General features: G+C 41.4%; 1 long non-coding RNA gene across 1 annotated transcript in view; it reads left to right on the forward strand.

Moving 5' to 3' along the window:
* The window catches only part of LOC125634589 (uncharacterized), a 144970-nt gene that overhangs the window by 118565 nt on the left and 1658 nt on the right, over positions 1-24747 (forward strand). The window contains exons 7-9 of the long non-coding RNA XR_007355967.2: positions 15172-15297; positions 19138-19172; positions 20881-21059. This is a non-coding gene — a long non-coding RNA (uncharacterized LOC125634589). The remainder of the gene's footprint in view (positions 1-15171; positions 15298-19137; positions 19173-20880; positions 21060-24747) is intronic.

The following is a 24747-nucleotide window of genomic DNA, read 5'->3' on the forward strand; positions in this document are numbered from 1 at the left end:
CTTGCCAGCAAGTTAAAGAAGTATGGGCTGGGTGAATGGACTATAAGGTGGATAGAAAGTTGGCTAGATTGTCGGGCTCAACGGGTAGTGATCAATGGCTCCAGGTCTAGTTGGCTGCCGGTATCAAGTGGAGTGCCCCAAGGGTTGGTGCTGGGGCCAGTTTTGTTCAATATCTTCATTAATGATCTGGAGGATGGTGTGGATTGCACCCTCAGCAAGTTTGCAGATGACACTAAACTGGGAGGAGAGGTAGATACGCTGGAGGGTAGGGATAAGATACAGAGGGACAAATTGGAGGATTGGGCCAAAAGAAATCTGATGAGGTTCAACAAGGACAAGTGCAGAGTCCTGCACTTAGGATGGAAGAATCCAATGCACCGCTACAGACTAGGGACCGAATGGCTCGGCAGCAGTTCTACAGAAAAGGACCTAGGGGTTACAGTGGACGAGAAGCTAGATATGAGTCAACAGTGTGCCGTTGTTTCCAAGAAGGCCAATGGCATTTTGGGATGTAGAAGTAGGGGCATTGCCAGCAGATCGAGAGACGTGATCGTTCCCCTCTATTCGACACTGGTGAGGCCTCATCTGGAGTACTGTGTCCAGTTTTGGGCCCCACACTACAAGAAGGATGTTGAAAAATTGGAAAGAGTCCAGCAGAGGGCAACAAAAATGATTAGGGAACTGGAACACATGACTTATGAGGAGAGGCTGAGGGAACTGGAGATGTTTAGTCTACGGAAGAGAAGAATGAGGGGGGATTTGATAGCTGCTTTCAGCTACCTGAAAGGGGGTTCCAAAGCGGATGGCTCTAGACTGTTTTCAGTGGTAGCAGATGACAGAACAAGGAGTAATGGTCTCAAGTTGCAGTGGGGGAGATTTAGGTTGGATATTAGGAAAAACTCTTTCACTAGGAGGGTGGTGAAACACTGGAATGAATTACCTAAACAAAAGGGAGGTGGTGGCATCTCCTTCCTTAGAAGATTTTAAGGTCAGGGTTGACAAAGCCCTGGCTGGGATGATTTAACTGGGGATCGGTCCTGTTTTGAGCAGGACTAATGGACTAGATGACCTCCTGAGGTCCCTTCCAACCCTGATATTCTATGATTCTTTGATTCTATTGACTTCAGTAGGAATGCAGGTGATCAGCATCTCTGGAAAATCCCTATTTAGGTGTTTAAGTATGGACGTACAGGGATAACTTCAGGCTCCCAACTTTGAAAATCTTGGCCTACATTTATATTATTTTGTTTGGGAAAAACGATGTCACTTTCACAATTGATTGCCTGGAATATTAGAGGCAGGAATAACTTTCTTATTGGCTGGGAGAATATCTAAGGACAAGGTTTTCTCAGGTGTTTCACTGAAGAATGCCTTTGGTCTGTCTATCGACCTATCTTGGATGTTATACTCCCACCCATCACACAGTATCTGACCATCTTCATTTAAAATTAATAGCAAAAGAGAAGGCCCCTGTGGATTTCAAGGGTTGTCTGGCTCTTTTCTCCCTTTTTGGGCTTTGCCAAAACATTATTTCTTTTAATAATGTTTTTGAGGTTAACTTTTTTTAAGGTCCTGTGCACTTGGGGCTAGACTGGTTATGTCCCTACCTGGGTGCATGCAGGAGCCTATACATTCTCATCCAGGGTCCACCTTCTGGGCATATAGCAATGCCAACGGGCTGGGTCATGCCTGCGGAACTGGTTGGGCATGGAGGAGGGCAGCATACTAAGGCATTCTAAGAGATGGTCATTTGGGGCAGTGTGACTTTCCTCCATCCACAGCACAGGCCAGAGGGTTATTCACACAATCTGTTATTTCATGTGTTGGGGCTTTTTTCTGATTATCTGCCATGATAAGAATGTAAATGCCACTTTGTCCAAATTAAAAGTGGCAAAGAGTCCTGTGGCACCTTATAGACTAACAGACATATTGGAGCACAAGCTTTTCATGGTCCACTTCTTCAGGTGCATGTAGTGGAAATTTCCAAGCAAGAGTCAGGCTAGGGATAACGAGGTTAGTTCAATCAGGGAGGATAAGGCCCTCTTCTAGCAGTTGAGGTGTGAACACCAAGGGAGGAGAAACTGCTTTTCATAGAATCATAGAATATCAGGGTTGGAAGGGACCTCAGGAGGATCTAGTCCAACCCTCTGCTCAAAGCAGGACCAAGCCCCAATTTTTGCCCCAGATCCCTAAATGGCCCCCCTCAAGGATGGAACTCACAACCCTGTGTTTAGCAAGCCAATGCTCAAACCACTGAGCTATCCCTCCAGTTGGCTAGTTATTCACAGTCTTTGTTTAATCCTGAGCAAATGGTGTCAAATTTGCAAATGAACTGTAGCTCAGCAGTTTCTCTTTGAAGTCTGGTCCTGAAGGTTTTTTTTGCTGCCTTTAAATCTGCTATTGTGTGTCCAGGGAGGTTGAAGTGTTCTCCTGCAGGTTTTTGTATATTGCCATTCCTAATACCTGATTTGTGTCCATTTATTCTTTTACTTAGGGACTGTCCAGTTTAGCCGATGTACATAGCAGAGGGGCATTGCTGGCACATGATGGCGTATATTACATTCATGGATGTGCAGGTGAATGAACCGGTGATGGTGTGACTGATCTGGTTAGGTCCTGTGGTGGTGTTGCTGGTGTAGATATGTGGGCAGAGTTGGCATCGAGGTTTGTAGCATGGATTGGTTCCTGAGCTAGAGTTACTATGGTGTGGTGTATCATTGCTGGTGAGAATATGCTTCAGGTTGGCATGTTGTCTGTGGGCGAGGACTGGCCTGGCTCCGAAGGCCTGTGAAAGTGAGGGATCGTTGTCCAGGATGAGTTGTAGATCACTGATGATGTGTTGGAGAGGTTTTAGCTGAGGACTGTATGTGATGGCCAGTGGAGTTCTGTTGGTTTCTTTCTTGGGCTTGTCTTGCAGCAGGAGGCTTCTGGGTACCCATCTGGCTCTATTGATCTGTTTCCTTATTTCCTCGTGTGGGTATTGTAGTTTTGAGAATACTTGGTGAAGATCTTGTAAGTTTTGGTCTCTGTCTGAGGGGTTGGAGCAAATGCGGTTGTACCTCAGTGCTTGGCTGTAGACAATGGATCGTGTGGTGTGTCCGGGATGGAAACTGGAGGCATGAAGGTAGGCATAGCGGCCAGTGGGTTTTCGGTATAGGATGGTGTTAATGTGACCATTACTTATTTGCACCGTGGTGTCTAGAAAGTGGACCTCCTGTGTAGATTGGTCCAAGCTGAGGTTGATGATGGGGTGGAAGCTGTTGAAATCGTGGTGGAATTCTTCCAGGGTTTCCTTCCCATGGGTCCAGATGATGAAGATGTCATCAATGTAACGTAGGTAGAGAAGCGTGTGAATGGATGAGAGCTGAGGAAGCGTTGTTCCAGGTCAGCCATAAAAATGTTGGCATATTGTGGGGCTATGCGGGTGCCCATAGCAGTGCCACTGGTCTAGAGGTATATATTGTCACCAAATTTGAAATAATTGTGCGTGAGGATAAAGTCACAGAGCTCAGCAACCAGTTGTGCTGTGGCATCATCAGGGATACTGTTCCTGACAGCTTGTATTCCAACTGTGTGTGGGATATTTGTGTAGAGAGCCTCTACATCCATGGTGGCTAGGGTGGTGTTTTCTGGAAGGTGCATTTTTCTTGTTTAAACTTGACATGCCCAATTAACCACTGCCTTATATTTTTGTACAGGCATTTACACCTAAGTGAGCTCAAAGTACGTGTAAAAGACTACTGTTTCTGACCTGGTAGCATTTAAAACCAACTTGCCATTGGTACAAATGACTACACCAGTTGCAGAGCAACTGTGAATTAAACCTAGAAAAGGTGTGGTGTATTCACCTTATTTGCTGAAGTCTCCTTCATCATTTATGTCATCTGTTCATTCTGAACTGAATGTCGATGCTCCATAATGTAAAATGTAGGGTTTACCTTAGATTATTATCTGTCTTTTGAATACTATCATCTATGGATTATTTTTGCTGGATTGGCAGAATTTACATGATGCTTCTGCAGCTTAATAATGATTAGAGACCATATATTAGTCACATTTAGAGTAGGCTGTTGCAGTATTTTGCTTGTGGGTGGGCATTTTGTTTTCCTCTAGTTTATACTGCTCCAAACTGAATCAACTTGCTGAAGTTATATCACGTGGCAATGGTGAAGAATCACTGCAAGAGTCACTTCCTTCTAATACTGAAAAAGGGACTTTATTAGAATAAGGAAAACCAGTATTATCCCTAAAGCCACTCTGTCTTCTTCATTACAGAGCTTCTGCCCTGAACCTTCTTCAGCACCTTTCTGCATGAAATCCTACTACAAGTTTAAAGAAACAGTTCACATAATGTTACATAATGGGGTGAAGCACTCTCCAGCAGCCCAGGTGGGTGAAGAGATTCTACCTCTTCCACCCACAATGTAGAACTGTTCCTTAAAAACATAATGTAGCCTTATAATAAATACATAACTTTAACTGAAGTATTAGCATTTCAATTTGATGGACTGTTGGTTAATGATAATCAGTTAACACTCTGAGTTTATATGAAATGAAAACTAAGAAGATGAAGGTACTGAGATGCAGAATAGAAAGGAAGTGAAATGAGAATAAAGCAGACTAAGGGATGTAGAGAAAACACCAGCTAAAGATCCAGTAGCCTGGGAGGAATTGTCCATTGGGACCCTGGTAATTGAGCCCAGGCCTGCTAGGTCCTAAGGCTGCCACCTTAGCCACTATGCCAGAGCAATGCACTGACCTGGTACCCCTGACCAACAGTCTTAGGGGTAAAGGCCTACAGGCTCACAGCAGCCACACACCAGGCTCCTGATTGGATGGACAAGCAGCACTCTCATTGGGTACCTGTACTATCTAAAGACTCCAACAGGAAGAGGAAGCTGTCTGAGCAACAGTCCATTGCCTGCTGGTTGCTCCTCAGACTGCCTGGCCTTGCCTGACCCTATCTTGCTGCCCTGGTGCCTTGCCTGACTCTGCCTTGCTTCCTCATCCAGTCTCGCTTCCCCAGCCCACTGAGCCAGCCCCTTGGCTTGGATCGTTCATCTATGACCCCTTTGAGAACCTTGACCATTTCTCTATACAGCCTCTGATATGGATTGACTTACTAGCTACCCAACCATCACACACACTTGATTACTGCTCTGGACTGCCACCTAGCCCATCTCAGCCACTTGGGCATTACATGGTCCTAAAATTAATTGTGATTCTACAGGGATATTTAAGGCGTAGTGTCTGTTTTTCTTCTATAATTGTTTTAAAGAAGGTTAATTATTTATTGCCATATACATTCATTGTTCTACTTTTCTACATGTTGTAGTGTGTGTGTAATTACTGACTCTTTGGGAATGTAATTTTTGGGGGAGGGATAGCTCAGTGGTTTGAACACTGGCCTGCTAAACCCAAGGTTGTGAGTTCAATCCTTGAGGGCACCATTTAGGGATCTGGGGAAAAAATTGAGGGTTGGTCCTGCTTTGAGCAGGGGGTTGGACTAGATGACCTCCTGAGGTCCCTTCCAACTCCGATATTCTGTGATCTGTAATGCATAGTGCAATACTTTGACTGTACTGTATTTTGCATCCTGGTGTCACCTGATGAATCAAGCATTTGGAAGGTCATGGGATATAAGGAACATCTTTTAAAATAAAAAAAAGGACGGATGGCCTACATCAAATAATCATCTTCAAATAAGACTGAAGGCCTCAGAGAAATATTCAGGTACAAATATAGACATTGTTTGAAATTAATAGCTCCAGCAGAGTAACTACTGCCATAACAGGGGTGACTTCATTACTGGGCCTCCAAAAAAAGAAAAAGTGTAGCGACAGTTATAAGACGTGCAATGACTCTTAAGGGCTATGCTCATTGGCTATGAGACAAACATCTAATGTTCCCAGTGTCACTGCCTACAACCAGCACTCCAGTACGTGCACTTATTTATATATTTATTTTTAAGTAGCTTCTGTTTCACTAGAGCCTTTGTAAAGGCTTTTGAGCCCTCGTTCCATAGCAGCTGCCAAGGTCTAAATTTGCCAATTCTTTGAACAGCTAAGCCTTCTCTTCAGTGACCCCTCTGATTGCAGCTGTGGCACCAGCCCTACACTTTGGTACTTTCCTTTTACTCTGTTTATTACCAAAACCCCGTTATGGCTGTACCTGACTTTGAGTAAGTAAAACGATACCAAAAATTGATTTGTTTATTAGGCCTCACAAATGGTTGACTCACAACAGAACCTGAGGTTGGGGAACTTTCCTTTCCACATCAGTTATCTGTTCTCTCTGCGGTATCTGATTGTCTGTCGTGCTCTATATGGCACACTTTACTCTGAGTCAGGAATGGACCAGTGTTCCAACATGATGTGACTATGCTGCTCGAAGTGTCATCTTTTGTAGGAGATGTGAAACAAAGAACTTAGTATAAAAAGGGCTGTGAACTTTTTTAATGACTATACAAGGATAAAAATCAACTGATTTGTGCTTTCTCATATAACTGTTTGAGAACCAAAATCCATGAGTTTTTGCATTGCCTACATAACAGTTACCACGCGCCTAGTAATATTTTCACCAGGTTTCCAGCAGAATTCAAATGTATTACAAGAATGAGGCTGAAAATAGTTATAATTGGGCTGCTATTTAACACTATCTTCCAGTGGGTAGTTACAGTGCAGTCTTTATGTGTTCATGTCATTGGCATGTAGCAGTAACATAATTATACTGTTCAATTTATTTTTATATTTCAGTATATATTTACAGCGGCTTTCTAATTGTTACCTGTGAAAAAAAGAGTTCAAAAGTTCAAGTCATGAAACAAGGCGTAACCGAAGAAAAAGAGAAGTACTTCTTTAAAAAGCAATGAAGCATCCTGGCCCAGAGGGAGTGGGGAGACCATATCAAGGCATCCCTCTCAATCTGACAGGAGGGATTTAAGAATGCAATGAGGAAGGAAGGAAATGGAAACTGGCTGACAAACCTCAGATTCTAATTTGAGATATGACCACTCCTGTGTCCCAAGAAGCCAATTTTGTATATTGGAAGGAATGTTATATAACAGTTTCAAACCACAAAAGGAACTTGACCATTTCTGTAGAAAGGGATAAAGAAAGCCCCAAAGTTCTACTTCACTGTCAGTGTGTCTCCCTTGGTGCTTTTGATTTTAAGATTCAGGGAGACTTACAGATAGAGGACCTCATCCCTACTTTTTATTGAAATCAATGGCAAAACTTCTATTGACTTCAGTGATGCAGGATCAAGCCCCTAATACTTGATCAGGTTCATACTGTGGCATTTAGCAGCTAGCCTAACTAAGGGGCAATGCACATTCAAAAGTCCTATGGAAAGCATGGGGGAGGGAGTATTCTCCAGGACACAATCTGTTATGAAGTGGCCTGGTGGGCACAGGGAATGTCTAAGTCATGTCCCCACCTTCCCTCTTGAACCTTTTGGGCAACAAGAACCGAGAGCCTGTCATAAATATAAAGGGAAGGGTAAACCCCTTTGAAATCCCTCCTGGCCAGGGGAAAGCTCCTCTCACCTGTAAAGGGTTAAGAAGCTAAAGGTAACCTCGCTGGCACCTGACCAAAATGACCAATGAGGAGACAAGATACTTTCAAAAGCTGGGAAGAGGGAGAGAAACAAAGGGTCTGTGTGTCTGTCTATATTCTGTCTTGGCCGGGGATAGACCAGGAATGGAGTCTTAGAACTTTTAGTAAGTAATCTAGCTAGGTATGTGTTAGATTAGGATTTCTTTAAATGGCTGAGAAAAGAATTGTGCTGAATAGAATAACTATTTCTGTCTGTGTATCTTTTTTGTAACTTAAGGTTTTGCCTAGAGGGGTTCTCTATGTTTTTGAATCTAATTACCCTGTAAGATATCTACCATCCTGATTTTACAGGGGGGATTTCTTTATTTCTATTTACTTCTATTTTTATTAAAAGTCTTCTTGTAAGAAAACTGAATGCTTTTTCATTGTTCTCAGATCCAAGGGTTTGGGTCTGTGGTCACCTATTCAAATTGGTGAGGCTTTTTATCCAACATTTCCCAGGAAAGGGGGGGTGCAAGTGTTGGGAGGATTGTTCATTGTTCTTAAGATCCAAGGGTCTGGGTCTGTAGTCACCTAGGCAAATTGGTGAGGCTTTTTACCAAACCTTGTCCAGGAAGTGGGGTGCAAGGTTTTGGGAAGTATTTTGGGGGGAAAGACGCGTCCAAACAGCTCTTCCCCAGTAACCAGTATTAGTTTGGTGGTGGTAGCGGCCAATCCAAGGACAACGGGTGGAATATTTTGTACCTTGGAGAAGTTTTGACCTAAGCTGGTAAAGATAAGCTTAGGAGGTTTTTCATGCAGGTCCCCACATCTGTACCCTAGAGTTCAGAGTGGGGGAGGAACCTTGACAGAGCCTAATCCAAAACCCAGTTAAGCCAATGGGAGTCCTCCCATTAATTTCAACAGGTGTTGCATCAGGCTTCAAGAGAGCTGTCCCGATGTTTTTTCCAATTGCAGGGACTGCAGCTATGACAGGCCTGTGCAAGGGGAAGAGGCTGATCACTGTTCCCATGTGTAAAGATCCTATCACAATATGGGCCTCAATGAACTCTCATCTAGAAACTTGTTCTCTCTAGGATTTATTCCGTTATTTATTTATCATAGCCCTCAATATGTATTAAACCTTAAATGGAGTTGACTTTATTACTACCCTTGGATTCAAATCCCAAATCTTTCAGTATGTAGCCAGCTTTCTTCAACACCAGAAATCTTTTAGAATTTCCTGAGTACCACGCCGTTTATTGTGGGCAGTGGAAGAATCCTTTGACGTGACCTTAAACAGAAGAAATTCTTTCTGCCCTATTTTGTTTGTCCAGTAAAGATCCCAGGGCCCTTTTCACTGGGCTAGAGGTTTACCCTGGTGTTCTTAGCCAAATATATCTCTGTCCCCTCATGTCTTACAGCTTGGTGTATGTTAGGCTACATCTACATGGCAAGCGAGGGGTGTGATTCCCCTGCTTGTGGGCACAAACTCATACTAGCTCAAAGACAGCTAGTACAAATATAAATGGCAGTGTAGCTACAGTAGCACTGGTAGCAGCATCGGAGGCACCACTGAGGTGGGCTGAGTACAAACCTGCCTGAAACCAATGTGTACGTACTTGGCACAACTCAGCTATGGCTACGCTGCTATATAGACTCACTACCTCAATGAGAGCTAGCACAAGTATTTGTACACATGCAAGGGAATCACCTCCTCGCTCGTAGTGGAGACTTGGCCTTAGTTAACCACTGCCCTCTACAATTTCCTGCAGAGACGCTGTATGTTTGTAGTGGCTAAGTGCTTTGGGGTGGATGGTGCTCTATAAAGGTAAGCTAATGTTATGTTCTAAAACTTTTTGCCAAACCCATGTTTACTTTAACTTTTTTCTCCCCCTCCAAAGAACAACCAGTTTGTTAGATATCATCAATGTGTTTTTTTTTTTATATTCCTGGACCATGCAATGCTATTCTCAACTACTCCTGGCCATTGGCATTAATAATGGAATGAGACATAAACAAAACAACATAGTCATCACACATCAAACTGTGAATGGAAAAAAGGGACCAAAAATGCCCAAGTGTTCCTTATTATAAGAACATAAGAATGGCCATACTGGGTCAGACCAAATGTCCATCTAGCCCAGTACCCTGTCTTCCGACAGTGACCAATGCCAGGTGCCCTAGAGGGAATGAACAGAACAGGTAACCACCAAGTGATCCATTCCCTGTCTCTCATTCCCAGCTTCTGGCAAACAGAGGCTAGGGAGACCATTCCTGCCCATCCTGGCTAATAGCCATTGATGGATCTATCCCCCATGAACTTATCTAGTTCTTTTTAGAACCCTGTTATAGTCATGGCCTTCACAACATCTTCTGGCAAAGAGTTCCACAGGTTGACTGTGCATTGGGTGAAGAAATATTTTCTTTGGTTTGTTTTACTCTTGCTGCCTATTAATTTCATTTGGTGACTCCCCCAGAGCCATCCTGTCCATAGGACGGACTGGAGCAACTGCCCCGGGGCGCTTTGGGGGGCCCTGCACTTCTGGACATTAGTGGGGGGCCTGGGGTTGGCACCAGCGAACAACCCAGCCCCAGCAGGCCCCACTCCGCCGGCTCTCAGTGTCGCTCGGGGGAGGGGGCAGAAGCCGGAAAGAGGCAGGGCGGAGACTTGGGGGAAGGGGTGGGGAGGAGGCCAAGCAGGGTGGGAAGAGGTGGGATGGGGGGCTTGGGGGAAGGGGTGGATGGGGGCAGGGAGGGAAGAGGCAGGGCATGGGCAGAGGTTTGGGAGAAGGGATGGAGTGGGGCGGGGCTGGGGCGGAGTGGGGGGTTTCCTGGACCCTTAGCCCCCTAGGGATGGCTCTGGTGACCGCTAGTTCTTCATTATTTACTTTCTCCACACCAGTCATGATTTTATAGACCTCTATTTTATCCCCCCTTAATCGTCTCTTTTCCAAGCTGAAAAGTCCCAATCTTATTAATCTCTCCTCATATGGAATCTGTGCCATACCCCTACTCATTTTACTGCTCTTTTCTGAACCTTTTCCAAGTCCAATATACCTTTTTTGAGATGGGGTGATCACATCTGCACACAGTATTCAAGATGTGGGCGTACCATGGATTTATATAGAAGCAATATGATATTTTCTGTCTTATTATCTATCCATTTCCTAATGATTCCCAAAATTCTGTTTGCTTTTTGACTGCCACTGCACATTGAGTGGATGTTTTCAGAGAACTAGCCACAATGACTCCAAGATCCCTTTCTTGAATGGTAACAGCTAGTTTAGACCCCCATCATTTTATATGTAGAGTTGGGATTATATATTCCAGTGTGCATTACTTTGCATTTATCAACATTGAATTTTATCTGCCATTTTGTTGCCCAATCACCCAGTTTTGTAAGATCCCTCTGTAGCTCTTCGCAGTCTGCTTTGGACTTAACTATCTTGAATAGTTCTGTATCATCTGCAAATTTTGCAACCTCACTGTTTAGCCCTTCTTCCAGATCATTTATAAATATGTTGAATAGGACTGGTCCCAGTACAGATGACTGGGGGACACCACTATTTACCTCTCTCCATTCTGACAACTGAACACTTATATCTACCCTTTGTTTCCTATCTTTTAACCAGTTACTGGTCCATAAGAGGACCTTCCCTCTCCCCATACTTTGCTTAAGAGCGTTTGGTGAGGGACCTTGTCAAAGGCTTTCTCAAAATATAAGTACATTACATCCACTGGATCATCTTTGTCCATGCTTGTTGACACCCTCAAAGAATTCTAGTAGATTGGTGAGACATGATTTCCCTTTACAAAAACCATGTTGACTCTTCCCCAACAAATTATGTTAATCTGTGTGTTTTATACAGAGGTATCCTGTTCACAGTGAACCTGATCATAACTTTTCCATTAGAAACCTGATTTTTTTCTTCCCTCTCTCCTACCCCTGAACTTTTCCAAAATTCAGCCTGCCTTGGTGCATAATGCCTATGATATGGAGAACAATTCTTCTGAGAACAGTGACCCTTTAGTAATCCCCTAATTATGTTTTCTTTCTTTCTTTCTTTCTTTCTTTCTTTCTTTCTTTCTTTCTTTCTTTCTTTCTTTCTATAGATTCTAAGGCCAGAATCTGTGAACATCCTCTGATTTCCTGTATAGCACAGGCCATAGAACTTCCCCAAAATGATTCCTAGAGCATATCTTTTAGTGAAAATATCCAATCTTGAGTTAAAAAATTGTCAGTGATGGAGAATCTACCACAATGCTGGGTAACTTGTTCCACTGGTTAATTGCTCCATCGTAAAAAAATTACATCTTATATCCAGTCTAAATTTGTCTAGCTTCAACTTCCAGCCATTAGATCATGTTATATCTTTCTCTGCTTGACTAAAAGCTCATTAATACAGATTTATTTCCCATGTAGGTACTTATAGACTGTAAGCAAGTCAGTTTTCTGGCATTTCCCCAGTGCTCCAAGACATTGAAAACCATGAACCCAGGTTGCTTCATACATGAAGCAGTTGAGGGCCAGATCCTCAAGTGGAGCTCCCCCAATTTACACCAGCTAATGATCTGGCCCTTGATATGTTACACATAACTACTGTATACTCAGATTGTGAATTCAGAGCCAAATTATCTTCAGTGGAGTTGTTTTAGGTTCCAATGTAAATGAGAGCAGAATGTAGTCCTTGGCAGGGAAGGCATTATAGAAAGCAGACAAAGCAAATCAATGTAAACAACACTATTAAAGACAGCTTGAAATAAATTTCACTGTGACTTGTCGAATTATAAAGCTGTGCCTAGTCACCCAGAAAATTCCTTTTAAACTCCCCACCTGCTAGTTGTCATATTAACCTTTTCTTCAGTACATTTGTGGCTATATGATAATGCACGTTTGAATGTTAGCACTGGCAGAGTTTGCTTGTCATTTTTTTGTTTTAATGACAAAAATGTGCACACATGTGTTTCCTGCCTGAGGTGAGATTCGCATCTACAGGATATGGAAAGTTAGCATGATAAATGTAATGATTGTGTAGAAGGAAGTGCACTCTGGTTAACAGGCATCCTATTGTATTGTACTGTCACCTGACACAATGTGCTGCACACCATTTCAGGGAAACACCAAAACAAGTCTGGGCATAAACTTCATGTACAGAAATTGGAAACTCTGATAGGAAAAAAAAAATCATGGCTGGGTTTACTCCAGAAAAAGGCTATAGGCCAAATCCTTCCTTTAAATGCAAAGCATTCAGCTCCCATTGACTTCATTAGGAGCTGTGGGCATATGTCAAAGTGCAGAATTTAGCCATAAATATTTGGCAGCAAATATTTTTTGTGCAAATGGACACGTACGCAATAATCCTCAAAAGCTGATATGGAAGAGTGCATTTGAACAAAAAATGGTTGCCCAAAACCTCCGTTAACAATGCTATTCCATAAACATATATGCATTTTAGAGTCCTGGTCTCTGCTGCTTTTATGAAATGTTTCACTTTGGGGTAAAACTCACTTATTATTCTTGTAAGGACTCCAGAAACTCTTCAGTGCCGCAGAACTGCTTAGGTTCCACTGCACAGCCGGAGCAGAGATGAAGACTGGAAGCTATGCATCCCCTTCATAGTTTAGCTCCCCATCAACTATCTATAGGCTCATTCAGTGGGAAGCATGTAATGGAGGGGCAAGGGTGCAGCCAATGACTCTACAATTATGTGGATTCAAAAACCACAAGCCCCCAACATAGGGATGCAGAATTCAGTTGCTGGATTAGAATTCATTTTGGAGTTGCAGGGCAAACCTATACCCTGCCTGTGGATTGGCAGTTAGATGTCCACACAAAGGAGTTTTTCAGAGAAAGGCCATTTACTTATTAAGCATTTAATATTCTGTTAAGACCCCTATATTTGAAAATTGGGCTGTGATTGTAACAGGAGTCACTGAAAACTGTATGAAAAATTGTTAAGCAAATCTGCAATTTTTGCATCTTGGAAGAATACCCACAAAGTGGTGAAAAGATTAATAAGGATTTGCTCAGGGTTATATGTTGTTAATATTTATTAATTTATATTTATACAGTGCCATAGGTATGCATAGTTTATACTTTTTTTTAAATTCAAAATCACCAAAGGATGAGGTTGCATGCTGATTTTAATTAGTTCTATGGTGAACTGCCATGTGTCCTGGCTAGTGCAATTGCAACTGTAGTGCACTGACTGTTTAAAGTTCTCTACAAGTCTCTGCTTACTCACATGCTATTGTGTCAGTAAGCATTTGCAGGATACAGTCCTAAGTCAGTTGATGTCAATGAGCGAACTGAACTTTATATCCCCAATGGCCAGTGATGGGACTCTGAGTTACTATAGAGAATTCTTTCCAGGTGTCTGGCTGGTAGGTATTGTCCACATGCTCAGCAATTTGGGGTTGGGAAAGAATTTTCTCCTGGTTCAGATTGTTTTTGTTTTCTTCCTTCCTCTGCAGCATGGGGTATGGGTCACTTGCATGTATAAACTAGTGTAAATGGTGGATTCTCCACAATTTGAAGTTTTTAAATCAAGTTTTGAGGATTTCAGTAACTCAACCAGAGGTTATGGGTCTATTACAGGAGTGAGGAAGTAAGGTTCTCTGGCCTGTGATATGCAGGAGGTCAGACTAGATGATCATGGTGGTCCCTTCTGGCCTTAAAGTCTATGGGCAGGTTTACACTACAGCCTAAGTCGATATAACTTACGTAGCTCAGGGGTGTGAAGCCCCCCTCTCGTGAGAGAAAAGTTTAACGCTGTCCACACCAGTGCTATGTCGGCAAGAGACACTCTCCTGCCAACATGCTTCCACTTCTTGCTGAGGTGGAGTAATTATGTCGATGGAAGAGTGCATCAGCATAGTGCATCTTCACCAGACACGCTACAGCAGTGAAGCTGCATTGGTGTAGCTGTGCCAATGTAGCACTGTAGTGTAGACTTGCCCTATGAGTCTATGAGTCAGGAAATAATCTCTCCTGCCTCTAGTCTGTGATGCATGAATTGAATTCTGTCTGATGATATCGGTCACTGAAACTGATCTTTTCCAGGGTGATAACAAGACTTGCTGCTGACTCAAACCCCTGAAAACAAAATTAGTTAAAGCAAAACAAAGACTTTTCAGACTGAGTTAGAGAATCAGGCTAGCAAGCACTAAAAGATTATATTTATAAATTGTAAAATACAACTGAATGTGGGTGCACAAATGTTGGAAATCAGTTTAAAAGATGACAGGTGTTACAATAAAAAATGCATGAATATGAATTGATTTTTGCCAGAGCTGCAGCATATAGATGTTGCTCGTTTTACAAATCTCTGGGTAGTAAAAACGTATATTCCTGCAAAGAGCAGACGAGATGGGGAAGCTCTTAGTAAGATCCGATATTCTCTCTGAACTTTGAAATTAATGAGCTATGTAATGCTGCTGGGTAGAAAGCTGTCACTAAGGATAGAGCTGTTTCACAGCAGAGTTGCTTTATTAAAAAAAAACCTCTTCCTTTCCATAGCCCTGATTCAGAAATGGAGGGAGGAGTTACACTGAACTTGACTGTTTAGCGGACAGTGAGAATGGAGCTATTGTATACAAAACTGAATATGCCTGTCTGTGCTTCTTTTCACAGAGCTGTACACAGCAATTAGCCTTGAAGAGAGAGGAACCCTCTAAAAAGCTGCTATGAGCTGACTGTCGGTGACTCAAACTCTGAAGAACAAAACCCTGAAGTCATAAAGTTCATAGGCCACAAGAGGTAAATATGCAATTTGTAATCCCATCCTCTGTTTTCTCATTAGTCTCAGGTTAAGCAACAGATTGCAAAAGCCATGCAGCAAAGATCATGTCATCATCTATGCACTGTACAGCAATATGCACATTGGTGATGCTTGATTAATAATAAAGACTGCCAGGGCAGCAGAGCTGGAAATGTTTATCTCATACTGTGACGTGAATTTGCTTATTTGAATAAAACACTCATCACTTCATGGATACTTTTGTATTAGGCATCATCTTTCAGGTGCATGGTTTCCTGGTGGGCAAAACGATAAAATGTGATTCAATCTGAAATGTGATGCATGTTGGGAAAAGTTATCTCGAGTGCAGATTTTCAATGGGAGGAAGAAACCTGCCCAGTGGTGATGAGAGATGTAGGGGCATAACGGATAAGAGATTTGAAATGACATTTGTCACCGCATAATTTACTCTTTTATGTTGTTTACTGTGGGTTTCTCCACATTTCTGACCCTTTAGTCTTCTAAGATCTCAGAAGAAAGGGCTCTCAGGAAACTTTCAGGGCAAAGAATGGGGTTTCTTATTTCTGATAGCTAAGCAGAAAAATTAAATACACAGAGTGGAACTTCATTCCTCCCCTGTCATCCTCACCCAGACGCTGAGGATGTTCTTATTTAATTTTAGTTCTTCCTGCTAGGGAAACCCTTTCTATAATGTATGCAATATAAGACCTCTGCACCACTTAAATCATGCTTAAGCCCTTGAAACAGGACAGGTCTACTATAAACTTACATCAGTATAACTACATCGCTCTAGTATGTGAAAAGTCAATGGGAGGACTTCTCCCTTGACATAGCTACTGCTTCTAACTAGGCTGACAGGAGAACCCCTCCCACCGGCGTAGTAGGGTCGTCACTGACGTGCTATAGCGGCACAGCTGCAGCTGCCCCGCTGCCATGTTTTACGTGTGTGTAGCCCTGCCCTAAGTGATGCACAGGCCCCCTGAACAAGATGAATTCCACTCTCTAAGAATAGCTGAATGATAATGTGTTTCTGCAGCTTATCTGAAGATGAGAAGGGAAATGAGGCTCTTCCAGCTCATTCGTTTTCCCCATTGTCTCTTTACAAACAGAAAAGCTGCCTCATTCAATGAATAAAAACTGTGGCTTCTTTTTTTTTCCTGTCTTGATCCAGATGGGATTTATGATGCAATCAGCCATTCCCTGCTAAGGCTGTCAAATTAGGCAGCAGTGGCTAATTTAAAAAGTCACAGGTGGAGCTGTAAGCAATCATCAGGAATAGAGGCAGTGAGGGTAATTCTATTAAATAAAAGACCTAACGCAGAGCTTGGGTTTTACTTCTGGGAAGGTAGGACAGTCTGAGGAAAGCTTCAGTTGCTGGAAACGTAGATTTTGGTGGTATTAAAGATATTATGACTCTTTATAGACTCATAGATTTTAAGGTCAAAAGAGACCATCATGATCATCTAATCTGACCTCCTGCATATCACAGGCCACAGAACTTCGCCCACCCACTCCTGTAACAGACCCCTAACCTCTGGCTAAGTTACTGTAGCTCTCAAATCATGATTTAAAGACTTCAAATTACAGAGAACCCATGATTTATTCTAGTTTAAACTTGGAAGTGACCAGTGCCCCGTGCAGCAGAGTAAGATGAAAATTCCCCAGGGTCTCTGCCAATCTAACCCGGGGAAAAATTCCGTCCTGCCCTAAATATGGTGATCAGTTAGATTCTGAACATGTGGGCAAGACCCACCATCCAGATACATGGAAAAGAATTTTCTGTAGTAACTCAGAGCCCTCACCATCTAGTGTCCCATCACCATTGGAGATATTTGCTACTAGTGGTCACAGATTGGCTACATGCCATTGTAGGCAGTCCCATCATACCATTCCCTCCATAAACTTATCAGGCTCAGTCTTCAAGCCAGTTAGGTTTTTTGCCCCCAGTGCTCCCCTCGAAAGGCTGTTCCAGAACTTTGCTCCTCTGGTGGTTAGAAGCCTTCACCTAATTTCAAGCCTAAACATGTTGATGGCCAGTTCTTGTGTCCACATTGGTGCTTAACTTAAAATCATGAAATACCCTTGTTGGAACATTGCAGCAAAACTGTTCTTTATTTCTTAGAATTCAGAATTACACATAAAAACTCAAAATCAGAGAGAGACAAAACAGATGGCTCCCTAAAACAGAGAGGCACAAATTACATCATCTAGAGTGGCTATCTACAGACTAACTGCTGCTAGGCCCAGATTGCACACTTCCCTACAGAGCCCCCTAGCCTGCAAGAAGGACAAAGAAAACCCCCTGAAATTTTTAACACAATTTTCAACACTAAAAAATTTATTCTAATGTAGTATTTGTATGTGATTCCCTAGGACTTTTTTTTTAAGGTAAAAAAAAAATTATTATGTATAAATGTAACAACCTTCACATCACCAGCAGGGTTTGAACTGCAGCACAGACTTCTGCCACTTGAGCTACAAGACTAACTATCCAGAGTGGGGCCATCTGCTGGGTCTGGAGGGGCCATTAGTGAGAGCCTGGCCCAGCTCTCTTCCCCTCTTCCCCCACTGTTGTTACCAAAGCTCCCAACATTGTTGCTGCTTTGGCATCAGCATGCATGGGCCTGGCTCTTTAGAATGTTCACGTTTAGTGAACATTCCATTACTATTCTGTCACATAGCTGTAATTTTCATGCAGGACACAAGCAAGAAAAGGAAATAAATCTATAATTAATCCAAACCTGAACAGAGATTATGGGATGAGTGAAAGGTACATCTCTACCCATAGGGCTTTGTCCTCGCTGAATTTCAAAAGCCTGCTTGGAAACAATGGAGGTGTTCAAGCATCTTTTTAAAAAATGCTATTATCTTTTATAATTAAAAGTGTTAAATCAACCAAAATATAGGGGTTTCTACCAGCTCCCTCTATAATACATATATAAAAACACACACACACACACAGTCTACAGACTGGCAGAATATTTGCTGATAAAATAACCATGGGTGAAATTCATATCTGTGCTGTAGGTTAGAAAAGGCCTATGCATCACTTAAGGTCTGTGACATAGCAGAGACTGATTGAGTTAGTGTTTATAACTGGAGAGCAGGCTCTGTGAGACAAATACTTTTCCTTGCGAGCAAGTGGGCAGGATAGCAATGCAGAAGGATGGGAAACGGGTAGAGCTTTAGCTCTGTCCCTCACCTCCGAAGTACTGGCCAGCAGAACTATAACTATGCATGTGGGGAAATATGCTGCACAATAGTAAGAACTACAATAAATTATTTCCCACCCCACAGATAAGATAAAGGGAGTGCACGGGAGGAACTCAGACTTTGGCTAATAGTTCCTTCCCAGGGTACCACCAAGGGTGGCACACCTATGCAACACACAGGGATGAGTGTAACTTTCAATCAAGAATCAAGCCTTCAGTTTTTATTGAGCAGGCATATTGAGGAAAATGTATAATATACCATTCTCCTAGATCCCATCTATAGCTCTTAGCTGTAAAAGTCAGCCATCTTGAATTCTCATTATTCTCGCCGTAGCAAATCATTTGCATAAAATGAAAAGACTAAATTGTTAGGAATCTAAAAATATACTGTTGCCAGGATACATCTTGCTAGATGCAAATGTAACTGTGTTTGTGCAGATCAGCTAAAAATAGTTTGGTACTCAAAAAAATTCTTATTAACATTAGTGGTAAGTGAAACGATATATCCACACTGAGCTACTAAAATTCTGGCTATTTGTTGTGAGTAATATGAAAAATAACTTTTGCATTAGAAAAATGGAACTATTTTACAAGGTAATTATAATTCCATTAATAACCTTTTCCCAGTGCAGGTGCCACAATAGAAGGACCATATTGTAAGGGTAAGTATTCTATTTCAACTTCTAGATGCACTTACTTGTACAATAGATTAGTCATTCATTAATGTTGGTTGCAAGGCAACATCCCCTGCTAAAGAAGCAGCAGCAGCAACAATAAATATTTAACTAGCTGTATATAGCAACACTACTACTATATTGTCAATGCATACATATTTTGTAGAATCACAGCTGAGAATCAGTAAACAAAAGTGCTTTCCTAGGTTTTGATTCTGCACCTATTAGAGTCTATAATCAATTTTTAATATATGTCTACTTATTCCTGTTTATCAAAGAAAATCAGAAGAAATAGAATTATTTTTATTGCAAATAATATACTTTAGAAACATTAAATGATTACAAATATAACATACACACAGGGGCTTACTTTAAAACCCTATACAAGTTAATTAACTATCATTTCCATTGGGGAAATTGTTTAATTGAGCGAGAGGACTGAGCTAACGCCAAATCAAAGATGAGGGCGATTGGAAATTAATGTATAAAAACATGCACATTGGTAGTGTGTACTGTTTAAATTGCCAGCATGTGGATATTGAATAAATCTTGCTGAATGAATTAGATTTTGCCATTTTAAAAACTGATGTTTTTAATATTTCAGGAAGGATTAAACTAAACATGAATCTATACAGCCAAAAATTGTACTGGAATTACAATGTTAAATAAGGAATAAAGGGAGATGTTTAAATTAAAATAAAGGTGGTTAAAAATAGTATTGCCATGACTTCCAAACAGGCAGAAAAACTTAAACTTAGATACTCAGCTGTATCCAGTTCTATGCCCATCCTGGCCCCAGCACACATGAGGCTGTTCTATCCTATACTGGCTGACTGAGGCCCCTGCAAGAGGCCACTGCCAACCTTGGGCTGTCAGAACACACTATGGCCATGCCCCCTCCTCAGCTCCTACACTGGATGCCTCAAAAGGAAGTGGCCTAGGAGTTTATTATGCTAAGTTTGTGCCCACTGGGAACAACCTCATGCTGAAGGAAACCCCAGCAATGGAGATCCAGGAGCTCTCTGCTCCATTTGGGGAGCCAGAAGAGAGCTCAGGATTCCCCCTTGTACTCAATAGGTTTCTTCCTTGACTGGAGAGATGGGATTTAACAAAAACACAGGAAAACCTATTCTTGAAACAGAAAAATGTATTACAGTGTTGAAAAAGGATATTAGATGGCAAAAGCCAATTGCTCCACATAATTCAGAGACATCAGAAAATGGATTCATCCCTCACATACAGTTCATTGGTTTTGCACAGCCATAATTCCATCCATGGCTTCAGTGGAGTTACTCCTGATTTACATAACTGGGACTGAGAAAAGAATAAAGCCCCTCCACTCCAGAAAACAGCTCTGGGCATGTTTTTTTTTTCCAGAAAGGCTAAGCACCCACAATTCCAGCTAAAGTCACATGTGCAATGGTTGGCAGATTCAGGCTAGATATTAGTATAATTTTTTAGCTTCTTTTTTTTTTTTTTTGCCATTTTAACCACAAAATTATGGTCCTCACAGATTGAGGGAGTGATTAAGGATCTGATTCAGAGGTCATGACATTGATGAGAGTCTTTATATTGACCTTAATAGTCTTTGGATCAGGATCTAAATCTTTTTGTTAAAGTGATATTACTTCTTTTTGTCCTTCATGGAGAGGCAAAATGAGCATTAACTAGGTTGTCATTTTATTCCACATATTAGGTCTTGGCTGTAATGCTCAAGAAAAATACTCGATAATCTATTAGTTGTGCAACATCAAAAGCAAATAACTCAATCTCCCATCTGTTCTGGGGCCATTGTTTGCACCCAGATGGCTGTTGATGTGGTTTAACGAAATATTTCAGCAATTGCTACCCTCCAGACAGAAAAGGCTATGCCAGGTGAGTAGTCACTTGCCATGTTTTCAAGATGATGTTATGATTGATTCATACTCAAGAATTATTAAAGAGTCTATATTCCAGCAAATCACTAGATTTTTTTAAAAAAATCATGTTTTAGATTGTTTTCCAAATGTATCCTTAGTATCTTTTTATTGCTGGTCCCTTTCCTACTCTCATCAAAATTGATGGATGTCAAAACTCATATTGATATCAGGAGGAGGTATTGTTATTGTGATGGCCACCTCCTGGCCAGGATAGTGTAGCAGCTTTCATCCCATATGGTGTCCCCTACCAATGGTCGCTCCATTGTTGCAGTAGTCTTTCTTAATGTAATTCACAGTGCTCTCTCTTTACAACTCAGCCCTCTAGCTAGGTCACTGTGTGTCCCCCTTGGTAGCCTCGCCGATCAGCTGTCCAGATGGTGCCCCTAACAGCCCTGCACCGCTTCCCACTGGCAGGCAGGGAAATGCAGCCCCCCACTTCTATGCTGGGTTCTAACCCAGGGACCCTGCGTACAGCAACTATGGTCTACTTGCTCCCAGTCCATATCGTTATTTCCCTGGACTCCTTCCTCCTTTCTTTCTCTATCTCTATCCTATCCCCCTCTGGGTTTGCCGACCTAAATTCCTTCCTCCCAGGGAGCAACTGTAGACTACTCCCTTCCCCGGCCCCGACTTCTTGCCAAACTCTGTAGCCCCAAACAAACCTCCCTTCTCCCAGGAAGTGACTGCAGATTACTTCCCCTGCAGTCCCCTTCTTTTCTTTTCTTTTCTCTTTTTCCAGCCTTAGCATGTGGGGGGTTCTGATCATCACCTACTGCAGTTTTCACATAAGCAAAAATCTATTTCCTCTCACCCAGTCTTGTATCCATAAAAAAGCAAAAGTAATGCTTTATTAATGCTATTAAACTTTCCCGGTACTTTCACTAATCCTTTCAGACTATATTCTTTCACCTTGAGGTATCTCAGTTCTTCATAAAGAATCTTTCTTTCTGTGTAATTCTCCTTGTATTGCCACAGCAGATACTCAACTGTTTCTTCGGCTTTGCATGTATCGCACAACCAGTTTTTGTACTTGTTTAGTAAATATAAATTACCATTCAGGTCACAGTGACCTGTTGGCAATCTAAATTGGAATTTCACTTCTTTTATCTCAGCTGTTAAGTATGCCATTATCCTCAAGTTTCACAGAACCTTCATCCATGATGTAAAACTGGTCTTATTAATACCCTATATAGCATCAGCAATGTATTCTTGTCTGCACCCCACTTTTTCCCAACAATACTTTTAAGCAGATGTATCCTGTCTTTTCATTTAGTCTTTATATGATCCTTCCAAGTTGTTTTGTTATCGAACATAACTCCTTAGAACTACATGTATTTTTTCTGTATAGAGATATAGGTTCCATTCTTCCCCTACATTCCTTTTTGTGAAGATCCTTCCATTTGTTTTACCATGTGTCATAAAAATAAAGGGAAGGGTAACCACCTTTCTGTATACAGTGCTATAAAATCCCTCTTGGCCAGAGGCAAAACCCTTTCACCTGTAAAGGGTTAAGAAGCTAAGATAACCTTGCTGGCACCTGACCAAAATGACCAATGAGGAGACAAGATACTTTCAAAGCTGGAGGGGGGGAAACAAAGGGTCTGTCTGTCTGTGTGATGCTTTTGCTGGGGACAGATCAGGAATGCAGTCTCAGAAACTCCGTTAAGTAAGTTAGTAAGTAATCTAGCTAGAAATGCGTTAGATTTCCTTTTGTTTAATGGCTGGTAAAATACGCTGTGCTGAATGGAATGTATATTCCTATTTTTGTATCTTTTTGTAACTTAAGGTTTTGCCTAGAGGGATTCTCTATGTTTTGAATCTGATTACCCTGTAAGGTATTTACCATCCTGATTTTTACAGAGGTGATTATTTTTCCTTTTCTTTAATTAAAATTCTTCTTTTAAGAACCTGATTGCTTTTTCATGGTTCTTAAGATCCAAGGGTTTGGGTCTGTGTTCACCTGTACAAATTGGTGAGGATTTTTATCAAGCCTTCTCCAGGAAAGGGGGTGTAGGGCTTGGGGGGATATTTTAGGGGAAGACATCTCCAAGTGGGCTCTTTCCCTGTTCTTTGTTTAACACGCTTGGTGGTGGCAGCATAGGGGTCAAGGACAAGGCAAAGTTTGTACCTTGGGGAAGTTTTAACCTAAGCTGGTAAGAATAAGCTTTGGGGGTTTTTCATGCAGGTCCCCATGTCTGTACCCTAGAGTTCAGAGTGGGGAAGAAACCTTGACACCAAGTGAGAACTTAAATCCCCAAGTATATCTCCATTCTGAAATCCTCCTGAGTACCTCACTGGTTCTCTCCATAGCTATCCTACGTCTTCTATGTTTGGCCTATATAGCACAGTCATCTGCAAATAGGGTAATACTAATTCCTGCCTGTATATTCCCCAGAAAATCATTAATCATAATATTAAACAGAGTGGGCTGATAACACTCCCCTTTGGAGTGCCATTAATAAGTTTATAAATATTTGACAAAGCCTTGCATAATTCTATGACTTCAGAAGTCTCTTACCCCCCAGAACAGTCTTCCTTTTATTCTACTTCCTGCTAGTTTATACAGCAAGCCTTTCCTCCATAGCATGTCATATGCTTTTTCAATGTCCAGAAAGACAATTATAATAAATTCTCTGATCCCTCCTGTTTTTTTCTAGTTGTTTCTAATCTTACAATATTATGAACTGTGCATATTCCATTCCCAAAACCAGGACACAGTTTATAATTTCATTTTTTCAAATATGCAACTAATCTCTCATTTATCATTCTTTCCATAATTTTGCCAACACACATGATGTGAGGACAATAGGTCTATATACAGCAGGTCTTGTAATTTGCCAGGTTCTCCTATTGGTATAACCACTGCTTGCTTCCTTTATGCTGGTAGTATTCCCTTTCCTCATGTTATTATATAATTTCAATTAAATTCTTAATCTCCCTTATAAGATTTCATACAACTGTCAAGCAGAAATAGTCAGCCATCCTGCATTTTGATGAGTCCCTCTTGATAACCCCAGATCTGGTCATCTAACCTAGCATCTTCTGTAACCTGTGCTCTGAGAAGATTCAAATAATCTATATTTCTCTCAGTTGACATAAACTGTCCAGTTTCCTTATTTCAAATTCTGAAGTATATATGTTTCTGTAATAAAGGATGTAGAGAACCTGTTTGGTGATAGCCACTTAATTTACACATGTCTGGGATTTCATTTGGTGACAACAGAATCTGACACCTTCTATAATTACTGTACTCATAGATTACCCACATTCCACCAATAACTTGAATTGAAGGTATTTGAGAATTATATCCTTGGAATTGAAGATTTAAGATTTCTGTAGTAAATTCAATTTTCTTCCCCTTGAAATCTTCCTTTTCAAACAGAACTATGATTGGCTCAGAAAGCTTAATGTTTATAACATATAGAGATTTAAGGCTTGTTTGGGGTGGATATCCCATTGCAGACAATTAGGATAGGTTCCTTCTTCTAACACATACTGACTACCAGAGAAATCTTCTTTATAATATGCAATCCAGCTGCCACCCAAACTCTTTCAAGATGTTATAGCAAATGAAACATCAATATAATTGGTGTTTTTCTCAAATATTTGACTGTAACCTTTGAATTCTGATTATGAAAATAACT

Source organism: Caretta caretta, chromosome 3 (genome assembly GCF_965140235.1).
Source record: "Caretta caretta isolate rCarCar2 chromosome 3, rCarCar1.hap1, whole genome shotgun sequence".
Taxonomy (NCBI): Eukaryota; Metazoa; Chordata; order Testudines; family Cheloniidae; genus Caretta; species Caretta caretta.